Source organism: Neoarius graeffei, chromosome 5 (genome assembly GCF_027579695.1).
Source record: "Neoarius graeffei isolate fNeoGra1 chromosome 5, fNeoGra1.pri, whole genome shotgun sequence".
Taxonomy (NCBI): Eukaryota; Metazoa; Chordata; class Actinopteri; order Siluriformes; family Ariidae; genus Neoarius; species Neoarius graeffei.
The window spans coordinates 104455210-104472648 of record NC_083573.1 but is presented as its reverse complement, the minus strand read 5'-3'; the positions used below and the strand labels follow the sequence as shown (position 1 = coordinate 104472648).

Genomic DNA, 17439 nt, shown 5'->3' with positions numbered 1-17439 from the left:
TTAAAGGTGAAATTAGAGTCAGGTGTTTTCAATCAATGGGATGACAATCAGGTGTGAGTGGGCACGCTGTTTTATTTAAAGAACAGGGATCTATCAAAGTCTGATCTTCACAACACATGTTTGTGGAAGTGTATCACGGCACGAACAAAGGAGATTTTTGAGGACCTCAGAAAAAGTGTTGTTGATGCTCATCAGGCTGGAAAAGGTTACAAAACCATCTCTAAAGAGTTTGGACTCCACCAATCTACAGTCAGACAGATTGTGTACAAATGGAGGAAATAGAAGGCCATTGTTACCCTCCCCAGGAGTGGTCGACCAGCAAAGATCACTCCAAAAGCAAGGCGTGTAATAGTTGGCGAGGTCACAAAGGACCCCAGGGTAACTTCTAAGCAACTGAAGGCCTCTCTCACATTGGCTAATGTTAATGTTCATGAGTCCACCATCAGGAGAACACTGAACAACAATGGTGTGCATGGCAGGGTTGCAAGGAGAAAGCCACTGCTCTCCAAAAAGAACATTGCTGTTCGTCTGCAGTTTGCAAAAGATCACGTGGACAAGCCAGAAGGTTATTGGAAAAATGTTTTGTGGACGGATGAGACCGAAATAGAACTTTTTGGTTTAAATGAGAAGTTTTATGTTTGGAGAAAGGAAAGCACTGCATTCCAGCATCAGAACCTTATCCCATCTGTGAAACATGGTGATGGCAGTATCATGGTTTGGGCCTGTTTTACTGCATCTGGGCCAGGACGACTTGCCATCATTGATGGAACAATGAATTCTGAATTATACCAGCGAATTCTAAAGGAAAATGTCATGACATCTGTCCATGAAGTGAATCTCAAGAGAAGGTGGATCATGCAGCAAGACAACGACCCTAAGCACACAAGTCGTTCTACCAAAGAATGGTTAAAGAGGGATAAAGTTAATGTTTTGGAATGGCCAAGTCAAAGTCCTGACCTTAATCCAATGAAAATGTTGTGGGAGGACCTGAAGTGAGCAGTTCATGTGAGGAAACCCACCAACATCCCAGAGTTGAAGCTGTTCTGTACGGAGGAACAGGCTAAAATTCCTCCAAGCCGGTGTGCAGGACTGATCAACAGTTACTGCAAACGTTTAGTTGCAGTTAATGCTGCACAAGGGGGTCACACCAGATACTGAAAGCAAAGGTTCACATACTTTTGCCACTCACAGATATGTAATATTGAATCATTTTCCTCAATAAATAAATGACCAAGTATAATATTTTTGTCTCATTTGTTTAACTGGGTTCTCTTTATCAACTTTAAGGACTTGTGTGAAAATCTGATGATGTTTTAGGTCATATTTATGCAGAAATATAGAAAATTCTAAGGGGTTCACAAACTTTCAAGCACCACTGTAAATTGAAATATCAGAGGGGCTTTCTGTTTTCATTAGCATTTTAATTTCAGAATTTTGCGCTGCTGTTCATAAAGATGTAACTTTAACCGGCGCTATATCGCAAATGAATTAGAATTGTGTCTTAGATAGGGTTGCCACCTGTGTCTGACAAATATCCTGGACATTTCGACCATCCAATCGACCTTTTTGCTTGTAAGCAACGGCGCCCTTCGCACATCTAACCCAAGACAAAAATCGCCCTTCTACGCTGAAATTGTATTGCTCTAATTAGTAAAAATGACGCTTTTGCTAGTTATTTGTTTAGTTAATTGCTTTACATAATATAGCAGCTCTTCATTATTTTGGTTTATTTCCAACAGTTTTTGGTTGTGGACACCTGGGGGCAGTAGTGGGCACAGGTAAACGGGGAATACATAATTAAGTTCTGTTTGTTTGCTTATGTGGAATAAAAATAAATAATCTAATTTTTCATTGTATCTAAGAATACCTGAATGTAACAATGTAAGGTGTAGTGTCAAACAGCTTACCTGATTGCTTAGAGTGTGGTGTGTGCTTTGCTTGTGCTTGCCTGTGCCTCTGCTGCTCTTGGCTAAACAAATACATAGGAGGACATGTAACTGATATAACTGGGCACATACAGTACATACAGGAGTATGTACTACACTACACTATTTCATTTAATTCACCAAAACCTTACCTAATCTTCCATTTATATTTGGTGTTTTTCTTTGCTGCTGCTATGAGTCCTGGCTGATTTTCAATGAATGTCTTGAACTCAGTACAGGACAACTGAAAGTTTAGCCTGACTTGAAGCTCAGCCTTCACCATTGTGTTAGGGTTTTGCTGGGATTCGAACCTGGCTCGTTGGTGTGATAATCCAGCAAACCCCCACTAGGCCACCAGGGGGATGACTCAAATGCAGAGGCGTGAGGCGGAAGTAGAAAAAGAATCAAAAGGTTTATTTAAACTATATACACTATATACAGGGCAAAACAAAAGACAAAAAAAAAACCAAAGAGTATAATCCAAAAGAAAAGCAAAGTGCAAAAATTCAAAAGCTAAGAAGATCAAAAAACACAGTACAAAGGAAACTGGAGATAAACATAACAGCACAAAGACTCCGTGACAAGAGGACTGAACTCAGGGGTATAAATACACAAACTAATTAAGGACACAGGTGAAGATAATTAGGACTAACACAAACACAAAACACAGGAACAGTGGCGGCCTCTAGAGGCCAAAATAAACACGACATGAAAAGGAAATAACAGCGGCCTCTAGAGGCCAAAACAGTCCTAGTCCTAACAGGACCCCCCCCTCTAGGAGCGTCTCCTGACGTTCCCAGGGCGATCCGGATGGGCCGAATGGAAGTCCCGACATAGTTCTTTATCAAGGACATCCCGAGCAGGAACCCAGCAGCGCTCCTCAGGACCATAGCCCTCCCAGTCCACCAGATATTGCAACCCGCCGCGGACCCGGCGGGAGTCAAGCAGGCGATTCACAGTGAACACAGTCTGCCCCTGGAAGATGCGGGGGGGTGGGGGGTTCCTAGGGGCAGGGGCATACGTAGACGTCAGTACGGGCCGTAACAGGGAAACATGGAAAGTGGGGTTGATCCTCAGAGTCCGGGGCAACTGGAGCCGGTAGGAGACAGGGTTCACCCTGCGCACCACCTTGAAGGGGCCAATGTAGCGAGGAGCAAGCTTGCGGTTCTCCACCCGCAGTGGAAGGTCCTTAGTGGACAGCCAAACACGCTGCCCAGGGCGGAAAGCGTGTGCAGGTCTTCTATGGCGGTTGGCCTGAGTCTGGTTGGTTCTGGAGGTCTGTATGAGGGTCTTCCTGACCTTGCTCCAGGTCTTGCGACACCGTCTCACATATTGGTTGACCGAGGGCACCCCCGCGTCCTCCTCCTGGTCCGGGAACAGAGGTGGCTGGAACCCGAATTGGCACTGGAATGGCGACAGCTTGGTGGCCGATGACTGCAGGGTGTTGTGGGCGTACTCCGCCCATGGCAGCCAGGTGCTCCACGATGTCGGGTTATCCATAGCCAGGCCTCGCAGGGTGGTTTCCAGGTCCTGGTTGAGCCTCTCCGTCTGACCATTGGACTGTGGGTGAAACCCAGAGGAGAGGCTGGCAGTGGCTCCGATGACCTTGCAGAACCCGTGCCACACTCGGGAGGAGAACTGGGGCCCTCGGTCTGAGACGATGTCCTGTGGAAGACCAAAGACTCGGAAGACATGATTAAACAAAAGTTTCGCAGTTTCAAGAGCAGAGGGGAGTTTGCACAGTGGTATGAAGCGGCAGGCCTTGGAGAATCTGTCAACTAAGACCAAAATGACCGTGTTACCTTGTGACTCAGGGAGACCCGTGATAAAGTCGACTGCCACGTGGGACCAGGGACGCCGGGGAATGGTCAGAGGATGCAGGAGACCCTGGGGACGCTGTCGTGGGTTCTTGGTTCTGGTGCAAACCTCACAGGACAGGACAAATGACCTTACTTCCTTCTCCATGTTAGGCCACCAGAAGCGTCTTTTCAGGAAGTCCAGGGTCCTCTGAGCTCCCGGGTGGGCGGTGAGAGGGGAAGAGTGACCCCACTGGAGAACCTTGGCCCGGGCTTGATGTGGGACGTACAAGAGGCCTGGTGGCCCCGTCCCAGGACCGGGGTCCTGGCGTTGGGCTCGTCGGACAGCCTCCTCAATACCCCAGCGGACAGGGGCCACAATCCGGGACACAGGGATAATAGGCCCGACTTCATTCTCCCTGTTAGTGGCAGAGAACAGTCTGGACAGTGCGTCAGGTTTGGTGTTCTTGGAGCCGGGGCGGTATGAGAGGGTGAAGTCAAACCGACTGAAAAACAGGGCCCACCTAGCCTGTCGAGGGTTCAGTCTCTTGGCTTGCTGGAGGTACTCCAGGTTCTTGTGGTCAGTCCAAACCAGGAATGGATGTTGTGCTCCCTCCAGCCAGTGCCTCCACTCCTCAAGGGCCAGTTTGACCGCTAGCAGTTCTCGATCCCCCACATCGTACCGGGACTCAGCAGGACTCAGGCGGTGGGAGAAGTAAGCGCAGGGGTGCAGCTTTCCTTCCGAACGTTGAGAGAACACCGCGCCGACACCACTGTCCGAGGCGTCCACCTCCACGATGAATGGTTGGGAGGTGTCCGGGAGAACCAGAATGGGTGCCATGCAGAAGCGGTCCTTGAGGTCTTTGAACGCCTTTTCTGCCTGAGGAGACCAGCCATAAGATCCACCTGTCCCTTTGGTGAGGTCAGACATGGGTGCTGCCACAGAACTGAAGTTCCTGATGAACTTGCGGTAGAAGTTAGCGAATCCTAAGAACCGCTGAACCTCCTTAACGGACTTGGGAGTAGGCCAATCCCGGACGGCCAGGGTCTTGGCAGGGTCCATTTGGAGTTGGCCTGTCCGTACAATAAATCCCAGAAAGGAGACCTCGGGAACATGAAATTCGCATTTCTGGGCCTTGGCGAACAGATTGTTCTGTAGCAGCCTCTGGAGAACCTGGCGGACATGGTGGCGGTGCTCCTGCACGGTCTTGGAAAAGATAAGGATGTCGTCGAGGTAGACAAAAACGTATAGGTTAATCATGTCCCTTAAGACGTCGTTGATTAGGGCCTGAAAAACAGCTGGTGCGTTGGTGAGTCCGAAGGGCATCACCTGGTATTCGTAGTGCCCAGACGGGGTGTTAAAGACAGTCTTCCACTCGTCTCCCTGTCGGATACGGATGAGGTGGTATGCGTTCCGTAGGTCCAACTTGGTGAAGACGGTGGCGCCTTGGAGCAGGTCGAAAGCTGTGGACATCAGCGGAAGGGGATATCGGTTGCGCACAGTGATCTTATTCAGGCCCCTGTAATCAATACATGGTCGGAGCCCCCCATCCTTCTTGCCGACAAAGAAGAAGCCGGCTCCAGCAGGTGAAGTGGAGGGTCGAATAAACCCAGAGACCAGGGCATCTTTGAGGTATTCCTCCATGGCCTTGCGTTCTGGCTGAGAGAGTGAAAACAGTCTGCCACGAGGAGGGGTAGTCCCAGGGAGCAAGTCGATGGCACAGTCATAGGCCCGGTGCGGAGGAAGAACGGCGGCCCTGCTCTTGCTGAATACCTCCTTGAGATCCCAGTACTCTGTGGGAACTTGAGATAACTCGGTGAGATCAGGGGGCTCGGCAGGAGACACAGGAGAGCTAGAGAGCAGACAAGAGGCATGGCATGCAGGGCCCCATTCCACAACCTGGCTTGTTACCCAGTCTATGCGAGGGTTGTGGCGAGTAAGCCAAGGAAGGCCTAGAATAACTGGGAACTCAGGTGAAGGAATCAGGTGCAGGGATATTTCTTCCTTGTGACCTTGAGACTGGAGGAAAACTGGAGAAGTAACTTGGGTGACTCTTCCATCACCTAACGCTTGGCCATCGAGGGCAGACACAGACAGTGGGACTTCAAGAGGTGCAGTCGGAATATTGATGCTTTGGGCGAAGTGAATATCCATAAAGTTCCCAGCCGCCCCTGAGTCTATCAAAGCTTGACAAGAGTGGACAGACTCACCCCAGGAGATGGAGACCGGGATGTAGATTCCTTGGCCAGGGAGTCCGGGAGAGAGGGTAGGCCCCGTCACAACCCTCCCTCGGCTGGACGGGGTGGTCCTTTTCCCAAGAGTTCGGGACATGATGCTCGGAAGTGACCAGGCTTGCCACAGTAGATGCAGCACTTGTCCCTCCTTCTGCGCTCCCTCTCAGATGCGGAGAGGCGAGTACGACCCACTTGCATGGGTTCTGGACAGTCACTGAAGGAGGTAGACGGTCTCCAGGTAGAGGTAGGGAGGCTGGGGGGGCTCAAGGCTTGGTGGCGTTCTCTCATCCTGTTGTCCAGACGAATAGCATGTGAGATGAGGGTTTCGAGGTCACTTGGGCATCCAATAGAGGCCAGACCGTCCTTGATGGGGTCAGACAGACCATGGTGGAAGGCTGACACCAGGGCAGTCTCGTTCCATCCACTTACTGCTGCGAGTGTTCGGAACGAGATGGCGTAATCTGCGACGCTTCCTCCTTGCCGGATGGACATGAGCTTTCGGGCTGCGTCGGTACTGATGTCTGCCTGATCGAAGACCCGAAGCATCTCTTCAGAAAACAGCTGGAAATCAAAGCACTCAGGTCCCTGTCTTTGCCAGATAGCAGTAGCCCAGGCTCGCGCCTTACCAGCTAATAAGGTGATCACAAAGGCAATCTTGCGGCGATCCGTAGTGTAGGTGGTAGGCTGAAGCTCAAAGGTGAGTTGACACTGGGTAAGGAACTCTCGGCACTCACTGTGCTTGCCGTCATACCTCTGTGGTGCAGGAAGGCTGGGTTCGCGAGGTGAAGAAGGCAGCATTGCAGGAGGCACTGGAGCAGGAGTGGGAGCTGGATCAGGAGCAGGAACTGGATCAGGAGATGCAGGCAGAGATGTCAGCTGTGCCAGGGTTTTCCCAATTTGCTGAAGCAGTTCCTCGTGGCGAGCGAGGGCCTCACGTTGGCTGGTGAGCGTACGTCCATGAGCGTCCATGGTCGCTCCGAAGCGTGTCAAAGCTGCCATAATTCCCTGAAGGTTGGCCGGGTAGACAGTTGAAGCAGCCTCTGCTGAGTCGGTCATGACAGAGTCTTTCTGTTAGGGTTTTGCTGGGATTCGAACCTGGTTCGTTGGTGTGATAATCCAGCAAACCCCCACTAGGCCACCAGGGGGATGACTCAAATGCAGAGGCGTGAGGCGGAAGTAGAAAAAGAATCAAAAGGTTTATTTAAACTATATACACTATATACAGGGCAAAACAAAAGACAAAAAAAAAAACCAAAGAGTATAATCCAAAAGAAAAGCAAAGTGCAAAAATTCAAAAGCTAAGAAGATCAAAAAACACAGTACAAAGGAAACTGGAGATAAACATAACAGCACAAAGACTCCGTGACAAGAGGACTGAACTCAGGGGTATAAATACACAAACTAATTAAGGACACAGGTGAAGATAATTAGGACTAACACAAACACAAAACACAGGAACAGTGGCGGCCTCTAGAGGCCAAAATAAACACGACATGAAAAGGAAATAACAGCGGCCTCTAGAGGCCAAAACAGTCCTAGTCCTAACACATTGCAACAGAGAGTCTGTTTCTTTTATCAGTCCAAGCATCCTCCATTGCCCCTTTTCCACCAAAGCAGTTCCAGGGCTGGTTCGGGGCCAGTGCTTAGTTTGGAACCGGGTTTTCTGTTTCCACTGACAAAGAACTGGCTCTGGGGCCAGAAAAACCGGTTCCAGGCTAGCACCAACTCTCTGCTGGGCCAGAGGAAAGAACCGCTTATGTCAGCGGGGGGGGGTGGAGTTGTTAAGACCAACAACAATAACAAGACCGCGAAAGATCGCCATTTTTAAGCGACGAGAAGCAGCAGCTGTACAAACGCGAAGTCATCCATTATTATTATTGTTGTTGTTGTTATTGCTGCTGCTGCTTCCGTGTTGTTTTTCCTTTGATATTCGCGCCAAGGTTTATGTAAACGTAGCGCCGTAACTGACGTATACAGCGACGTAAGTGACGTATACAGCGACGTAATGACGTATTCAGCGACGTAATGACGTGGCTCCGCTTAGTACGGCGAGCTATGGAAAAGCAAACTGGTTCTCAGCTGGCTCGCAAGTTGAAATGCACATTTTGCCCATTATGTACAAAAAAACGGGACATTCAGTGTCCCGGATTTTTTTTTTTTCCGGGACAGACCATGAAAATCCGGGACAATTAGGAAAAACCGGGACAGGTGGCAACACTAGTCTTAGATCATGTGCACACACACACACACACACATACAGGAAATGCAATTGCAAATACATTATTGAATTAGCATTTTGCACTTTAGCATCTGAATTCGAAAACTGTCCAGAAGATGCTGTTATGTGTAAACACTCTGCTAGAAAGAGCGTAGATTATCATGACAAAACCTCCATAATTAGTGAGAATGTTTGAGGGATTTCAATCCTGAATAAAAACTAATAAAATATTGTTACTACACCAATTTCATAATATAGATGTCATTTTGAATTGAATAGTCCAGCAAAATTCATGCTAATAGATCTGCTAACACATCCCATCAACATTCGTTTACAGCTAGCTTCAGAGGTAGATTTGATATGTCGCAATGAAACAAACAAATAAACAAACAAAGCAAAAACAGGAGAGGGATGTACCCTCCCGTACTGTTCATAATAACAGACTTTGTAAAATAACATGATGCCTTTCATAATGAAAGATTTTATGATAAAAGTTGATGCGTTGTGCATATTGCAGGGTTTGTGTCGTGTTTGTATTTTATAAACATGGATTCTCACGTTTCGCAAATGCTGTTTACGCATGCACCATGGATCAAACAGAGCGCTGAGAAACAATCATCAAAAAACAAGGAAGTAAGGTGAGCAGCGATGCCCAAAAATATCTCACTCAAAGTCGATGACATCACAAAATACACAACCACATCTAATTTGCATACATTGTGTATAATTTTGCAGAAAAAATTATACGTGATGTATGCATCACGTATATTGGCTCGGAAATTTTTGCTAAAACGTCACTAGGTTACATGATGATGTCACACAATATATAACCTCATCTAATTTGCATATACACTACCGTTCAAAAGTTTGGGGTCACCCAGACAATTTTGTGTTTTCCATGAAAAGTCACACTTTTATTTACCACCATAAGTTGTAAAATGAATAGAAAATATAGTCGAGACATTTTTCTGGCCATTTTGAGCATTTAATCGACCCCACAAATGTGATGCTCCAGAAACTCAATCTGCTCAAAGGAAGGTCAGTTTTATAGCTTCTCTAAAGAGCTCAACTGTTTTCAGCTGTGCTAACATGATTGTACAAGGGTTTTCTAATCATCCATTAGCCTTCTGAGGCAATGAGCAAACACATTGTACCATTAGAACACTGGAGTGAGAGTTGCTGGAAATGGGCCTCTATACACCTATGGAGATATTGCACCAAAAACCAGACATTTGCAGCTAGAATAGTCATTTACCACATTAGCAATGTATAGAGTGGATTTCTGATTAGTTTAAAGTGATCTTCATTGAAAAGAACAGTGCTTTTCTTTCAAAAATAAGGACATTTCAAAGTGACCCCAAACTTTTGAACGGTAGTGTACAACCGGCGAGTGGTTAGCTTGTCTGCCTCTTGATCAGGAGATCGTGAGTTTGACTCACGGTTGGGTCATGCCAAAGACCATCATAAAAATGGTACCTACTGCCGTCTGGCAAGGCACGCTGCAATACAGATATGAGTGGGGAGTCAAACTCTTGTGGTCACCAGAGGACCCGCCCTCCACTGTAACCTCTTCTTCTTTGCCAACACCTTATTATTCCCCTGGTTGGGGGTCAGTGGCCATGATCCCCCTCCTCCATTTCTGCCTGTCCTGTTCGTTCAACCCTAGTTCTTCCAGTCTCTCACTCAGTCTATCTTTCCATCTCTTCAACTGGCACCCTCTGCTCCTCTTTCCCCTCACTGGCTCTTCCCATGCCTGTTTCACCACCTCCTCCTTCTCATCTCATCTCATTATCTCTAGCCGCTTTATCCTGTTCTACAGGGTCGCAGGCAAGCTGGAGCCTATCCCAGCTGACTACGGGCGAAAGGCGGGGTACACCCTGGACAAGTCGCCAGGTCATCACAGGGCTGACACATAGACACAGACAACCATTCACACTCACATTCACACCTACGGTCAATTTAGAGTCACCAGTTAACCTAACCTGCATGTCTTTGGACTGTGGGGGAAACCGGAGCACCCGGAGGAAACCCACGTGGACACGGGGAGAACATGCAAACTCCACACAGAAAGGCCCTCGCCAGCCACGGGGCTCGAACCCGGACCTTCTTGCTGTGAGGCGACAGTGCTAACCACTACACCACCGTGCTGCCCCCTCCTCCTTCTTTTTCCTTAAAATATGACCGTACCAGCGGAGTTTATTTTGTTCTATTACTGTTGCTACACTTGCCATCACTGTTGTTCTTCTTCTCACTTCCTCTTTTCTTATCCTGTCACGCAGTGTCACTCCCAGCATCTTTCGGAGCATGCTCATCTCTGTCGTTAGTAGTTTTCTTTGATCTTTCTTCTTTAAGCCCCAGCATTCTGACCCATAAGTCAACACTGGCCTGACTACAGTTGTATAGACCTTTGCTTTCAGTTTCACTGGCATCCTTTTGTCAGTTATAACTGGCTTAACCCCCTTCCATTTCATCCAGCTGGCACTCACCCTTGCTTGTACCTCCTTTTCACACCCTCCTCTATCAGCGACTAGCGATCCCAGGTATTTGAAACAATTTACCTGCTTCAATTCCTCTCCATGTCTGTCTCTGATGGTAACATTCTCATCTCCTTTCTTACTGCACGCTAACACCTCCGTCTTTTAGCATTCACCTTCAACCCGTATCTTTCCAGACTCTCCTGCCATCTCACATGTCTGTCCTGTAGTTGACCTGCGCTGTCTGCCATAATCGCCAAATCGTCTGCAAAAAAAAGCTCCCACAGATTTTCAGCTCTTAGATGCTCTGACAGTACATCAATGACGATCACGAACAAAAGGGGACTTAATGCTGAGCCTTGGTGTAGTCCTACCCTGATCACGAACTCTCTTGACATCCCCTCTGCTGTTCTCACCGCTGTCTTTGACTCCTTATATGTTTCCATGACCAGTCTGACCAGTTTCTCTGGTATTCCTTTTCTTCGCAAGCACCAGTACAATACTTCCCTAGGAACACGGTCGTATGCCTTCTCAAGGTCCACAAAACCACAGAATACTGACAGGTTACCTTCAATTCTTTTCTCTACTGACAATAAAGATCGCGTCTATTGTACTCTTTCCTGGCATGAAGCCAAACTGCTTAGGGTCAATTTCTACCACTGCACGGATTCGCTTGTCTAATATTTTCTCCAATAGTTTCAGTCCATGTTCCAATAACTTAATTCCACGATAATTACCACATTCCAGAATGTCACCCTTCTTCTTGAAGATGGGCACTATCAAACTCTTCCTCCAGTCCTCTGGGATGTTCTCTTCCATCCATACTGCTCCCAGTATGTCTGTCAACCATATCAGGCATTGTTCCCCTCCTGCTTTCAACATGTCAGCATTCACTTCGCTGTTTCCTGGCGCTTTGTTGTTCTTCGTTTCTTTTAATGCCTCTCTCACCTCTTCCACCTCTATCCCTTTTACTGGTCCTTCCAGTTTGAGCGATTCTCCTGTCTCTTCCCTCTCATTTTCTACGTTAAAGAGTTCTCCAAAATAGTCGGCCCACCTGGCACCAATCTTTTCCTCCTCTAATAAGATTTTTCCTTCTTTATCTTTGATGATATCGATGTTTCCCGTATCCTCACACTCTCTGTGTCTTGCTCTTGCGATCCTGTAGATTCGATTCTCCCCTTCCTTGGTCTTTAGTTCGTCATACAGCTCCTGCGTGCCCTGCTTTCTTGCGATAGCGATAATCTTCTTGGCTTCTCTCCTTTTCAACCTGTACTCCATCTTATCAATCTCCAACATTGACTTCTGCCATTTTTGGAAAGCCAGTTTCTTCTCTTTGAGAACTTGTCTCACATCTTCATTCCACCACCATGAGTCTCTCTGTTTCTTTCTTCCGGGCTTTGTTCTTCCTAATGTCTCTTCACTTGCTTTTCTCAAGGTCTCCTTTAACTTTTGGCACATATCCTCGGCATCACCTTCTCTTTCCCTTCCTGCACTCAACTTTTCCACCGCTTTATTAAACTCACACTTTGTTTCCATATTCTTCAGTTTCCATGTTCTGAATCTTCCTATCTTCCGGACTTTTCGCTTTTGTTCTTCTTTGCTTCTCATGTCAAGCACCACTAGTCTGTGTTGGCTCACAATGTCACTCCCTGGGATAACTTTACAGTCCTTCGAGTTCTTTGCTTCACTCTGCTTGACCATGATATAGTCCAGCTGGCTACATCTTCCTCCACTATTATATGTAACCCTAGCTACTAGGGCTGTAACAATATGTGTATCGAAATCGAAATCGCGATACGCAGAGCCACGATCCGTATCGCGATACAAGAAGGCAGAATCGCGGTACACCCTTTCAAACTTCTCCTCAGCCCAAAAACAGAGGCGCTTCCAAACTTCAATTTATGAATACTTTACTTTTTATTTAAATTACATTTTAAACTTACTTAAATTACTTTTATTTTTTATATCTATTAGTAAGTCGTTTTTTCGCCGACCTGCAACAATCTTCTGCGAGTCACGCAACGTCCACACTCGCCACTGGCAGAGCATTCATTTCTTTTAAGCGGTCACCATTCTGGTTGCGACGCGGGGAGCGAATCTGTAAACAAGCAGCTCATTGGCTGGCTAGGTGTGCCACAAGCCAATCACAATCACTTGACCGGAAAGGCATGCAGTGTTGCCAGATTGGGCAGGTTTAGGTGCTTTTTGGCTGGTTTTGAACATATTTTGGGGTGGAAAACGTTAGCAATATCTGGCAACACTGAAGGCATGCCTGCTTGGGCGGAAGCCTTCTGCGGCAGTTACATTTTGACACGCGAGCAACGTTTCACTATAAAAATTCCGTAATTTCCATCTGTTTTCCGCAATCACAGAAAATCATTGGCCCTATGAGAGTGAGACAGTGAGAGAGCCACCCCCCCAAAAAAAATCTTAACGGATTTACACGATTTGGAAAAATGACTTTTTCAGAACCGAAAAAAACAGAGCTTCCGGCTCAACAGTATTATTTTGAGAAATAAAACAATCTTTGGATATACATTTGTTCATTTTTGCATACATATTACTCATTCTCTGCAGTGGTCTGAATTATTTGTTATTAAATAGTTAATGTAAGTAAGTAAATGTTAATAAGTCAAATTTACTACTTTAAAAACACATTTAAAAAAAAATCGTGGGTGTATCGAATCGTGGGTCAAAAATCGCGATACGAGTGAGTTGGGTGTATCGTTACAGCCCTACTAGCTACGTATTAGACGAGAGGCCGAGGGCTACGGAAATGGACAGCAGCGCCTCCCTATGCACCACTTGGCGTGGGAAGGACTAATTTGCATATGTCACATGCAATTTTGACAAAAAAAACAAAACAACTCACTAGAAGTTGATATTGGTTCTCTGAAATGTTGCGAAAAAGTCACTAGATTCTGTGATAATGTCACACAATACAATATATAACCCTGTCTAATTTGCATACATCGTGTACAATTTTGGCTAAAAAAACCTCACTAGAAGTTGCTATTGTCTCGGAAATTTTGCTAAAATGTCATGAGATGATGTGATGACATCACATAATAGGTAACCACATCTAATCAATCACATACAATTTTGCAACAAAAATAAATCAGTAGAAGCCGATATTTGCTCGGACATTTTGCTAAAACGTCACTAGATTGCGTGATGATGTCACACAATATATAACCACATCTAATTTGCATACATCACTTACAGTTTTGCCAAAAAAAAAAAAACTCACTAGAAGTTGCTGTTGGTTCTCTGACATGTTGCTAAAAAGTCGCTAGATTGTTTGATGATGTCATACAATACATAACCTCATCTAATTTGCATATATTACATATAATAAAAAACAAACAAACACATCATTACGAGTTGCTGGTGACTCAGAAATTTTGCAAAAACTTCACTAGATTGCATGATGATGTCACAAGATACATAACCATGTCTAATTTGCATACGTCACATACAATTTTGCCCCCCCCCAAAAAAACCCACTTGACGTCAGTGATGACGTCACACAATACAATACGTAACCTCATCTAGTTTGCAAACTTCATGTACAATTTTGGCTAAAAAAACCCCAAAACTCACTAGAAGTGGCTATTGGCTCGGAAATTTTGCCAAAATGTCACGAGATTGTGATGATGTCACGCAATATGTAACCTTGTCTAATTTGCATACGTCATGCACAATTGTGGCTAAAAAACTCACTAGAAGTCGCTATTGGTTTGGAAGGTTTGCTAAAATGTCCCAAGATTGCGTGATGATGTCACACAATACGTAACTACGTCTGATTTGCGTATGTCACATACAACCCCCCCCCTCCAAAAAAAAAGGAAAAAAATCCTGCTAGAAGTCGCTATTGGCTCAGAAATTTTACTAAAACGCCATTAGGGTACAGGATGACATCACATAAAATATAACTACGTCTAATTTGCATACGTCACGTACAATTTTTCAAAAAATAAACCTCACTAGAAGTCCTTATTGGTTCTCTGAAATGTTGCTAAAAAGTCACTCGAGTACGTAATGATGCCACACATTACCAGGGCTTTGAACCAGAATTTTTTTCCTATTGGTTCGTTCCGAACAGAAACGGAATTTTAACGTTTCCGGTTTTGGGTTCCACCATTAAATAGACGTTCCCGAACCGGTTAGAACAAAAAATTTTCGTTCCCGGAACGGTTAATTACGTTCCCTGTCAGCTGTTTTACAAATGGCTATAAAATTATGTCTCTGTCTCATCCAGCTTAAGCCAAATGTAGGCTAATTCTATTACAACCTTCATTAAATAAGACAAGAAATAATTCAAAACAATTATTATTTCAAATGTTGGCGATTTAGGGCGGCACGGTGGTGTAGTGGTTAGCGCTGTCGCCTCACAGCAAGAAGGTCCTGGGTTCGAGCCCCGGGGCCGGCGAGGGCCTTTCTGTGCGGAGTTTGCATGTTCTCCCCGTGTCCGCGTGGGTTTCCTCCGGGTGCTCCGTCCGGTTTCCCCCACAGTCCAAAGACATGCAGGTTAGGTTAACTGGTGACTCTAAATTGACCGTAGGTGTGAATGTGAGTGTGAATGGTTGTCTGTGTCTATGTGTCAGCCCTGTGATGACCTGGCGACTTGTCCAGGGTGTACCCCGCCTTTCGCCCGTAGTCAGCTGGGATAGGCTCCAGCTTGCCTGCGACCCTGTAGAAGGATAAAGCGGCTACAGATAATGAGATGAGATGTTGGCGATTTGGATTCTCAGTATGTCTTCCCATCTACACAAACAGAAAAAGTGCCAAAAATGAAAGATAATTCATTTAGTGTGTTACCAAAGGCTAGTCAGGCCCTATAGAGGGCTACCGCATGACGTCACCGCGCCGCGAGATTTTGTTAGGCACCATATTGGAAGACCAAGTACACATCTATGCAAGTACATACATACATAAAACAAACTACAACTGAAATGTAGCCAGGGCCGGTTCTGCCCTAATCTGGACCCGGGTGCAACATCACGCACCCCCTCCCCCCAACCCCCCCCAAAAAAACAGTCTAAATCAGGACAACCATCACATAACTATAACTATAAACATTTTATATCAACTATTTTAACTAAATGGGCTATAATAAATAAGCCTGCAGGCAGCCACGGCGGGCTGCCTCAGAAAACTAACCATTCAATGACACAACTGAAAGCCTGCAGCCACGGCGGGCTGCCTTAAAAAGTAACCATTTGTCCTACCTTAAAACTCGTTTTGCATTTTCTGCCTCCTTTTTTGTATTTTTGACCCTCCGTTTATTTTCTTTCCTTTTCTGAAAACCCGATTTGTGTCCAGACATTTTGTTCTGCTACCAACGAACTAACTCGTCAGGTCTCGTCTCTCGAGCCCGCGATGATTCCCGTGGGAAGGGCAACAACTGATACATTTTTACAAACAGCCAATAGGGAGGTTGCAACGTTCAGGCTCTTCTTTGCTCAGACACCCAGTAATGCACTTACTCACTTATTATCACATGGAGACGTGATAGTAGTCCATCTTCCTGCTCTCTCCATTCAGTCAGCGAACGTCACACAGGAAGTGAACCCCAGCGGGTCATAGAAACTTGCGCAGGAGAAGAATGGCTTTTTTACTTGTAGGCTACGGAAACTTTGAGGAACGAAATAAAAACCGGTATTAACCGGTTACCATTATTTTTAATAAGCGTTTCTGTTCCGGAACATAAAAAATAATAAAGTTTCTGGTTTCGTTTCTGTTCCATGTGAAATAGAAAAAGTTCCCGGTTTTCGTTTTCGTTCCTTGAACCGGTTCAAAGCCCTGCACATTACAATCCGTAACCTTGTCTAATTTGCATATGTCACATACATCACCCTCCCACAAAAAAAAAACCTCACTCGAGGTCACTATTGGCTCAGAAATGTTGCTTAAACTTCACTAGATTATGTGATGACATCCCATGATACGTAACCGTGTCTAATTTGGATACGTCACCAGGGCTCTACACTAACTTTTTTTTCAGGAGCACACGTGCTCCTAAGTTAAAAATTTTAGGAGCACAGGGGAAAAAATGGAAGCACAAGCACAAGTAGGTTGAGTAAAGTTGCTAAAAGGCTGACTTCTCTAAATGACATAATTTGCATGTCCCAATGGTTGGGGAAAATAATAATGCAGATAGTATTGGCTGTAAAAAAAAAAAAGAACTGTCTCTAAGGAACCAGCAAACATTAACGTGCAAGCTACTCACCTTGAGAATGAGCATGTGTCAGAGCCTGCTGGCCGACAAGACGCGTCACGGGTCTGCCATCCTCTAAAAACTGCACGCAGATTATCTCACACTCTTGGTTGGATATGTCGGTGTCGCCGTCAATAAGGATAGAGAGGTAGGACGCCGCTTGTACCTGGGCAGCCAGAGTGTCTCTCATGCCTTCAGCTATCTGGCCGATCATTTTGGCGCACCTGACGTCATTGTCATAAGTCGGATTTATATCTAGTCCGTTTTTATGATGCAAGGCAATCAATGCTGGGAACTTTGTGAATGCCATTTCTTCCTTTGCAATCACGTATGCTATGTTGAACTTAATTTTTAGTTGCCGCAGCGCTTCCTGATTGGCTATGGCCACTTGTTTGGTGACAGCAGCTTGAAGCGTACCTGCGTTATTGGTCTCATCTCATCTCATTATCTCTAGCCGCTTTATCCTTCTACAGGGTCGCAGGCAAGCTGGAGCCTATCCCAGCTGACTACGGGCGAAAGGCGGGGTACACCCTGGACAAGTCGCCAGGTCATCACAGGGCTGACACATAGA

General features: G+C 45.9%; 1 protein-coding gene across 8 annotated transcripts in view; it reads left to right on the top strand.

Annotated features, from left to right (window-relative positions):
* The window catches only part of ntng1a (netrin g1a), a 386861-nt gene that overhangs the window by 7831 nt on the left and 361591 nt on the right, over positions 1 to 17439 (top strand). The window lies entirely within an intron of this gene.